Source organism: Miscanthus floridulus, chromosome 16 (genome assembly GCF_019320115.1).
Source record: "Miscanthus floridulus cultivar M001 chromosome 16, ASM1932011v1, whole genome shotgun sequence".
Lineage (NCBI taxonomy): Eukaryota > Viridiplantae > Streptophyta > Magnoliopsida > Poales > Poaceae > Miscanthus > Miscanthus floridulus.
Window position 1 is genome coordinate 56,922,807 of NC_089595.1, and position 9,074 is coordinate 56,931,880.

A 9,074-nucleotide genomic window follows, 5' to 3' on the forward strand; every position below is an offset into this window, starting at 1 on the left:
TCTCTCTCAACACATGAAAATAAGTACATGTATATATACATATAGAAATAATTAAGTACATATGTATACATATAGAATCTCTCTCTAGATATAATATATATAGAGAGATAGAATATATAATTACTAAATCCAATTAAATAAATCTAACATGAAATTAGATAAACTAGTAAGATAATACATTTTAATCTAGCATATATCAAAAACTATAATAAAAAACTATCTAAAAAAACTATCTAAATAAAATACTAATTAAATTTTAATACATTTAAATCTAATATATCAAAAACTATCTAAAAATAACTAAAAAACTAACAATAAACTACTAATTAAAATTGAATACATTTTAATCTAACATACAGCCAAGACTTTGTAAAAAAATCTAAAAAACTTGGTCGATCGAGAGCAGCAGATCAAGATCGAGTTCGACGGAGGCCGTATGGCGTGGGCGCGCGGGAAGCGTCGGCGACGGAGGGTGGGGTCGGGTGCGGCGGCGGAGACGGGATGCGGCGATGCGGGCCTGGAGAATGGCGCGGCCGGGCGGGGGTAGACGACGACGGCGGCGTGGCAGAGACGAGCTCGACGACGGCGGATGGCGCGGCCAGGCGGGGCTGAGCGACGGAGGCGAGATCGAAGATGAACAGAACAGAAGTTCGATATATATAGCCCGCGACCCTTTAGTCCCGGCTGGTAACACCAGCCGGGACTAAAGGACATTTAGTCCCGGCTGGTAATACCAACCGGGACTAAAGGTCCAACCCTTTAGTCCCGGTTGGTCTTACCAGCCGGGACTAAATGTCCTTTAGTCCCGGCTCGTGTTGCCAGCCGGGACTAAAGGTATTTTTTGGCGGGCACCGAAATTGCCGCCCACCCTTTAGTCCCGGTTCTTGGTCTGGGCCGGGACTGAAGCCCTGAAAAATTTGCCAACCCGTCAGCGTAATTGGAAAGGCCTGGGATTTTGTTTTTGTTTAATACTAGGTTAATCAATTAATTCCATAGCAACTTCAATACTTTGCAATATTTATTTTAAAAAATACTATTGATTAACTAATTATTTATTGTAAATAGGAAAATTTTGTAACCTAAAGTTTTTAATTTCTTTTATGAATATAGAATATAAATGTTACTAATACTAAGTATTTTGTTAATGTAAAAATATATTTCTAACTTAAAATTAATAAAACTAATATTATTCGATAGGAAATTTATTATCACATTATTGTAACGTCAATGTTTTAATTTTTTCTCGGTTTTTGACCAAAATTGACAGGAATTTTTTGTTGAACCTATAAAAATAGAGAAAATGTAGTATTTTTTGTTCTACAACTTTCTCAAATGAAAAAATGGCCTATATAAGGATTGTATATATTGATGAGCTTAACAAACTCGGTATTCAAAACTTTTCAATTTGAGACAATCTAGGGTCCCGAAAACTAGTTTGTAGGCATCGAAATTTAAAAATCATAAATTTGAACCATCCAAACTTTCTCAAATGGAAAGTTGACCAAAACAACAATTGTAGATCTTTTTGAGTTTAACAAACTTGGTATTCAAAACTTTTCAATTTGAAGTCATTTAGAGTTCATAATACTAGAGTCAAAGTGTTGTTTTTTTATTTGACCAAATTTGACTTGGTCAAACTTGCTCAAATGAGACACTAAATGACCTCAGATGAAAAAACTTTGAATACCAAGTTTGATCATCTCAGCAAGATCTACAATTGTTACATAGCTCATTTTCCCATTTGAGAATTTTTTATCAAACACTAGTCACAACTTCTTGAATCTCATATATACTTTCTAAAACTATGTCACACACTTGTGAAATTTGAACTACATTTTGTTCAAGCTTTCTCAAATGAAAAAATGGCCTATATAAGGATTTTATATATTGATGAGCTTAACAAACTCGGTATTCAAAACTTTTCAATTTGAGACAATCTAGGGCCCCGAAAACTAGTTTGTAGGCGTCGAAATTTAAAAATCACAAATTTGAACCGTCCAAACTTTCTCAAATGGAAAGTTGACCAAAACAACAATTGTAGATCTTTTTGAGTTTAACAAACTTGGTATTCAAAACTTTTCAATTTGAATTCATTTAGAGTTCATAATACTAGAGTCAAAGTGTTATTTTTTTATTTGACCAAATTTGACTTGGTCAAACTTGCTCAAATGAGACACTAAATGACCTCAGATGAAAAAACTCTGAATACCAAGTTTGATCATCTCAGCAAGATCTACAATTGTTACATAGCTCATTTTCTCATTTGAGAAATTTTTATCAAACACTAGTCACAACTTTTTGAATCTCATATATACTTTCTAAACCTATGTCACACACTTGTGAAATTTGAACTACATTTTATTCAAGTTTTCTCAAATGAAAAAATGGCCTATATAAGGATTGTATATATTGATGAGCTTAACAAACTCGGTATTCAAAACTTTTCAATTTGAGACAATCTAGGGCCCCGAAAACTAGTTTGTAGGCGTCGAAATTTAAAAATCACAAATTTGAACCGTCCAAACTTTCTCAAATGGAAAGTTGACCAAAACAACAATTGTAGATCTTTTTGAGTTTAACAAACTTGGTATTCAAAACTTTTCAATTTGAATTCATTTAGAATTCATAATACTAGAGTCAAAGTGTTGTTTTTTTATTTGACCAAATTTGACTTGGTCAAACTTGCTCAAATGAGACACTAAATGACCTCAGATGAAAAAACTCTGAATACCAAGTTTGATCATCTCAGCAAGATCTACAATTGTGAAGTCATAACATATTACATAATATCCGTCTCTAAAACATAATATATTAAACACGCATCGTTGTATCATGCGGGCACAACAGTGAATTTCTTCTTGACGTATGACCCTTGGTTATGATCTTGTCGTAACCATGGAGTGTCTTCATCATTTAACATGATGCTTGGATCTTTCTTCACTATGAAGGGTGGAATTTGGACATTTCTTTCGTAATCTTCTGACATGTCTGACTTGTCTTCAATTCCCACTATATTTATTTTCCCAGAAAGAATTATGTGGCGCTTTGGCTCATTGATCATTGAGTTGATGTCTTCGTTTTTTCCTCTCTTTGATTTTGTAGACATGTCTTTCACATAGAACACCTGACTCACATCGGCAGCAAGGACGAATGGTTCCTCTTTGTACCCAATATTGTTGAGGTTCACTGTTGTCATTCTATACTCTTTGTCGACTGTTACCCCTCCTTCGGTCAGCTTCACCCATTGGCACCGGAACAAAGGGACTTTAAAATTAGGTGCATAGTCTAGTTCCCATATCTCTTCTATGCGGCCATAATATGTTTGTATATTCCCACTTGGATCTGTTCCATCTATGCGAACACCACTATTTTGATTGGTGCTCCTTTTATCTTGGGCAACTGTGTAAAATGTATTCCTATTTATCTCGTACCCTTGGTACGTGAGGATATGCCACGATGGCTGCCTAGCCAACAAATACAGTTGCTCATCAATATTGTCATCGCCTTGACATTCTTTTCGCAACCAACCACTGAAACTTTCCATGTGCTGACGCCTAATCCAAGCTTCAGTCTTCCCTGGAAATTTGGATCGTAAGAACTCCTTATGTATCTCGATGTACGGATGCACCAATGACAAGTTCTGAAGAACTGTGTAGTGTGCTTTAATGAAATAATCGTCTTCCATGCCAATATATGTTTTCTTTCCTAAAGTTCCTTTACCACTGAGTCACCCCTCGTGTCATGATTCGGGAACGCCAATCGGGGCAAGGTCAGGAATAAAGTCAACACAGAACTCAATGACCTCCTCTATTCCATAGCCCTGGGCGATGCATCCTTCAGGCTTAGAACGGACTTTCACATATTTCTTCAAGACTCCCATAAACCTCTTGAAGGGGAACATGTTATGTAAGAACACAGGTCCAAGAATACTAATCTCCTTCACCAAATGAACTAGGATGTGTGTCATGATATTAAAGAAGGATGGAGGGAACACCAACTCAAAGCTGACAAGACATTGAACCACATCATTCTGTAGAGTAGCTAGTTCCACTGGATTGATTGCCTTCTGAGAAATTGCATTGAGGAATGCACATAGCTTCACGGTGGCTAGACGTACATGTGGAGGTAGAATTCCTCTTAAAGCAACTGGAAGCAATTGCGTCATAAGCACGTGGCAGTCATGGGACTTTAAGTTTAGGAATTTCTTATCTGGCACATTTATTATACCCTTTATATTGGAGGAGAATCCCGATGGGACCTTGATGCTGCTTAGACATTCGAACATGCTGTCCCTCTCTTCTTTGCTAAGCGTGTAGCTAGCAGGACTTAAGTAATGACATCCATCATCTGTCTTCTCTGGATGAAGGTTGTCTCGTTCTTTCATGCCCTGCAAGTCCTGGCGTGCTTCAAGTGAATCCTTTGGCTTCCCGTACACACCCATGAATCCTAACAGGTTCACACAAAGATTCTTTGTTAGGTGCATCACGTCGACTGCGTTGCGGACCTCTAGGACTTGCTAATAGGGTAGCTCCCAAAAGATGGACTTCTTCTTCCACATGGGTGCGTGTCCCTTAGCATCTTTGGGAACAGATTCACTGCCTTGTCCCTTTCCAAATACTACTTTCACATCCTTGACCATTGCGAGTACATCTTCCCCAGTTCGGTTATGAGGCTTCTTCCGATGGTCTGGCTTACCTTTAAAATGCTTCCCTTTCTTTCTTACTTGGTGATTCAATGGAAGGAATCGACGATGGCCAAGGTACACGACCTTTCGACATCTTTTCAAATATATACTGTCAAGGTCATCAAAACAATGTGTGCATGCATTATATCCTTTGTTTGTCTGACCTGAAAGATTACTTAAAGTAGGCCAATCATTGATTGTTACGAACAACATTGCTCGTAGGTCAAAGTGTTCTTGTTTGTACTCATCCCAGACACGTACACCTGGTTTGTTCCATAAAACTAGAAGTTCTTCAACTAATGGCTTCAGATAGACATCAATATCGTTGCCAGGTTGCCTCGGACCTTGGATGAGGATCGACATCATAATGAACTTCCGCTTCATGCATAACCATGGAGGAAGGTTGTAGATACATAGAGTAACTGGCCAAGTGCTATGACTAGTGCTCTGCTCTCCAAAAGGATTCATACCATCTGTACTTAAGGCGAACCTTAAGTTTCTAGCCTCATTTGCAAACTCTGGAAATTCCCTGTCTATCGCTCTCCACTAGGACCCATCAGCTGGGTGTCTCAGCATATTGTCTACCTTACGGTCTTCTTTATACCACCGCAACAACTTTGCATGGTCTTTATTTCTGAACAAACGTTTTAAGCGTGGTATTATAGGAGCATACCACATAACCTTGGTAGGGATTTTCTTTCTAGGACGTTGTTCACCCTCGACGTCACCAGGATCATCGCGCCTGATCTTATACCGCGATGCTTTACATACTGGGCATTCATCCAAATTCTCGTATTCATTGCCATGGTAGAGGATGTAGTCATTAGGACATGCATGTATCTTCTGGATTTTTAATCCCAATGGGCAGACAACCTTTTTTGCTTCGTACGTAGTGGTGGGCAATTCATTTGGCTTCGGAAGCATCTTCTTTATGAGGTTCAATAAATTCCCAAATGCCTTGTCGGATATACCATTCTTTGCCTTCCACTGTAGCAATTCCAGTGTTGTACCCAGCTTTTTTTGCCCCTCTTCGGCCGTCGGGTATAGCAACTTCCTATGATCCTCAAGCATGCGCTCGAACTTAACTTTCTCTTTTTCACTTTCCCATTCTTGTTGTGCATCACGAATGGCATCACCAAGAGCATCACCGAGATCATCTTCTACCGCTACCTCTTCTTCATCTCCCCCCATTGTAGTATCATCAAAGGCACCATACTGAGCAATAATGTCATCAATGTCTAAATCTTCTCCTTCACCTTCTTCCATCATGATCCCGCTTTCTCCATGCTTAGTCCAACATATATAGTTTGACATGAAACCTGACTTAAGCAAATGTGAATGAAGACTCATTGAGCTTGAATATTCCTTTAAATTCTTACATAGGGCACATGGACAGCATATGAAACCATCCCGCTTATTTGCCTCAGCCACACCTAAGAAATAGTGCAAGCCCTCAATAAAGTCTTGGGAGCGGCGATCGGCATTGTACATCCAATGGCGTGACATAATCTGTATTACACGACAAATTATGAAAACCTTGAACATAATTTAGTATTTTATTACACAACATAAATGACACACACACGGTTGATTAATTAACTAAGTCTGGCTACAACGTAAGCAATCCCAACTATCACTAAACAAACTAAAACTACAATGCACTTCAGTAATATAATTATTTCGTGATCGTACAAACTAAAACAGACAAATCATTCTTCTGTTGAATATCAATAAGCTTCTCCTGCTGGCTCACTGCCTCATCAGCAGCAGCCACTACCTCAAGCGCACCCAAATTCTGCACGTATGTAGCATAATCTTCCTCCCAGTACCAACCATCGCATCCATTGCCCTCCCACTGTAATTAAAGCCAAAAAATATTTAGTCAAAAATATTCAAGAAAAGCAGGTCAATTAGCCATAAAGATAAAATGCGTAAGAAACTCACATCGCGATCCGGGCACTTGTAGAAAACACGACCCTTGTTGGGTCCCTGTCTCTTGACTCGGTACTCCATCACAATCTTCTGCTTACACTTGCCGCAGATAATGAGAGGGAGTTCTGGCCTCAGTCGTTTCGCAACCGAACAAGAGGCCGATGATCCGGTACTAGTTGTCATCTACTTTCTATACTTATTTTTGCAAACTAGTGTAAATTTTATATTTTCTAAAATGATATATTTAAACAAAACTAGTACGGATTTCACATGTTTCAATAAATAACCATCCATACTAGTTGACCTTGCTTACGTGATCATCTCGGCCAGCATTTCTCCACCGGACGGCACCGTACTTGGCCAAGGAAGAGCTCTGATTCTACGAGAAAGGGAACACGGTCTTCCACGACCGTTGCCGCTCTCCCTCGTAGCATCAAAGTTCCTCCTTGACGTCCGTTACCGCTCGGCAGAGAACATGTTGGCCGAGCTGAACACGGTCCGCAAGTTTAACTAGTACGGATTTTCTATAATTTTCTAACTATTTACTAAGTTTTTCATTTCATGGAAAATTTAATTCTAAAAAAGGCATGATTTCTATGTAGTTCATTTCATGGAAAAAATAATTCTAAGTGACCTGCTCGATATCGGTGAGCTCGCGGACGTTTAGGTTGCCGAGGATAGTAACATTTGTAGATGACATTTGTAGGTCTGAAGTTATCAAATATCCATCAAATTATAGCTCAAAAACATGTTTCAATAAATAACCATCCGTACTAGTTGACCTTGCTTACGTGATCAACTCGGCGAGCATTTCTCCCCCGGACGGCACCGTACTAGGCCAAGGAAGAGCTCCGATTCTACGAGAAAAGGAACATGGTCTTCCACGACCGTTGCCACTCTCCCTCGTAGAATCAAAGCTCCTCCTTGATGTCCGTTACCGCTCGGCAGAGAACATGCTCGCCGACTTGAACACGGTCCGCAAGTTCAACTAGTACGGATTTTCTACAATTTTCTAACTATTTTCTAAGTTTCTCATTTCATGAACTAATTTAACTTTTGTTTATCCAAACATATATGCAAATCATCATGTGATTTTGAGCTAAAAATGACATATAAAAGCATAATAAAGTCCAACATATAAAGTTACACATGCATCTACATCGCAAAATGAGATAAGCTACTGATAAAACATAAGAGGATTAAGTTTGTTACCTCCAAAATCGAAGAGCAACACCAATGGAGGGGGAGAGAGCAAGAACAACAGCAAGCTGAAAAACAGAGGCAGTGAGTTTGAATGGAATGGCTCGGGCCCGGGGAGGAAGAAATGAGCTGAATTATAGGCCGAGATTATTAGTCCCGGTTAGGGGTCCAAACCGGGACTAAAGATTAATCTTTATTCCCGGGGCATCACCCAAACCGGGACTAAAAGCTTTAGTCCCGGCTGGTATTACCAGCTGGGACTAAAGGCCCCTGCCCCGCGGACGACCGTTGGGCAGGGACCTTTAGTCCCGGTTGGTATTACCAACCGGGACTAAAGGGTCCTTTAGTCCCGGGGGCAAAAAATGCCGAGGCTAATGCCAAATTGGGACATCGTTCTAAAGTCTGTTCTCTAGTAGTGATGCTATGTAGTACCAATGAGCATCTCTTGCACTATCATTAGGGATGACAACCTAGTCCAAGTAATGCTTAGAGACGTAGGAATATAATAGGTGGCTACTTAAAACAAGTGACAAGTTAATAAATACCAACAACAATTTATGGCGTCGTTGCTAGGGAATGTATCTAAGCAAAGGAAGTATTAATAAACTATAGCCAACATCCATACTAGACCGACAATCGATGTTGGAGACAATGGATTCGAGCTCAAGCTAGCTCTCATCAACATGGTGCAAGCCAGCCGGTTTTGTGGGAAGGGACATGAAGATGCGAGTGCTCATCTCCAACACTTCTAGGAGATCTATAACACTTTCACTATCAAGGGAGTAACAAAGGTTGCCATACTACTTCGTCCCTTCCCATTTTCACTTTTGGGGAAGGCAAAGTAGTGGTTCTACACCAACAAAGATAGAAAATACAACATGGGATAACTGTTCCGCTGCCTTCCTAGCCAAGTTCTTTTCCCACGGGCAATACCAATGCTCTGCGTGGGAGAATTTCAAGTTTTCAGTAGCAACATGATGAATCTGTCCCTAAGGCATGGGAACGCTTTCAAGACTACATAGCAGAATGCCCTAATCATGGGATGGAGAATTGGCTACTCATGCAACCTTTCTACCATGGGTTGACCAATAGTACTCATGAGACTATGGATGCTACTGTAGGAGGTGCTTTCCTGTCACTCAGAATCCTAGCTGCAATAGGTCTCATGGAGAAGATGGCCTCCAACCAAAGCTAGAATGAAGAACGTACTCAGACCTGCAAGATAGGTGGAGGTATGCATCAACTCAAGGAGGTAGAC

The 9,074-nt window shown here is 39.8% G+C and overlaps 1 non-coding gene across 1 annotated transcript; it reads right to left on the minus strand.

The window, feature by feature from the left end:
• Positions 1–8,751: 8,751 nt before the first annotated feature.
• On the minus strand, positions 8,752–8,860 carry LOC136514582 (small nucleolar RNA R71). Its single transcript, XR_010773737.1, has one exon. It is a non-coding gene; the product is annotated as a small nucleolar RNA R71 (small nucleolar RNA).
• Positions 8,861–9,074: the final 214 nt, after the last annotated feature.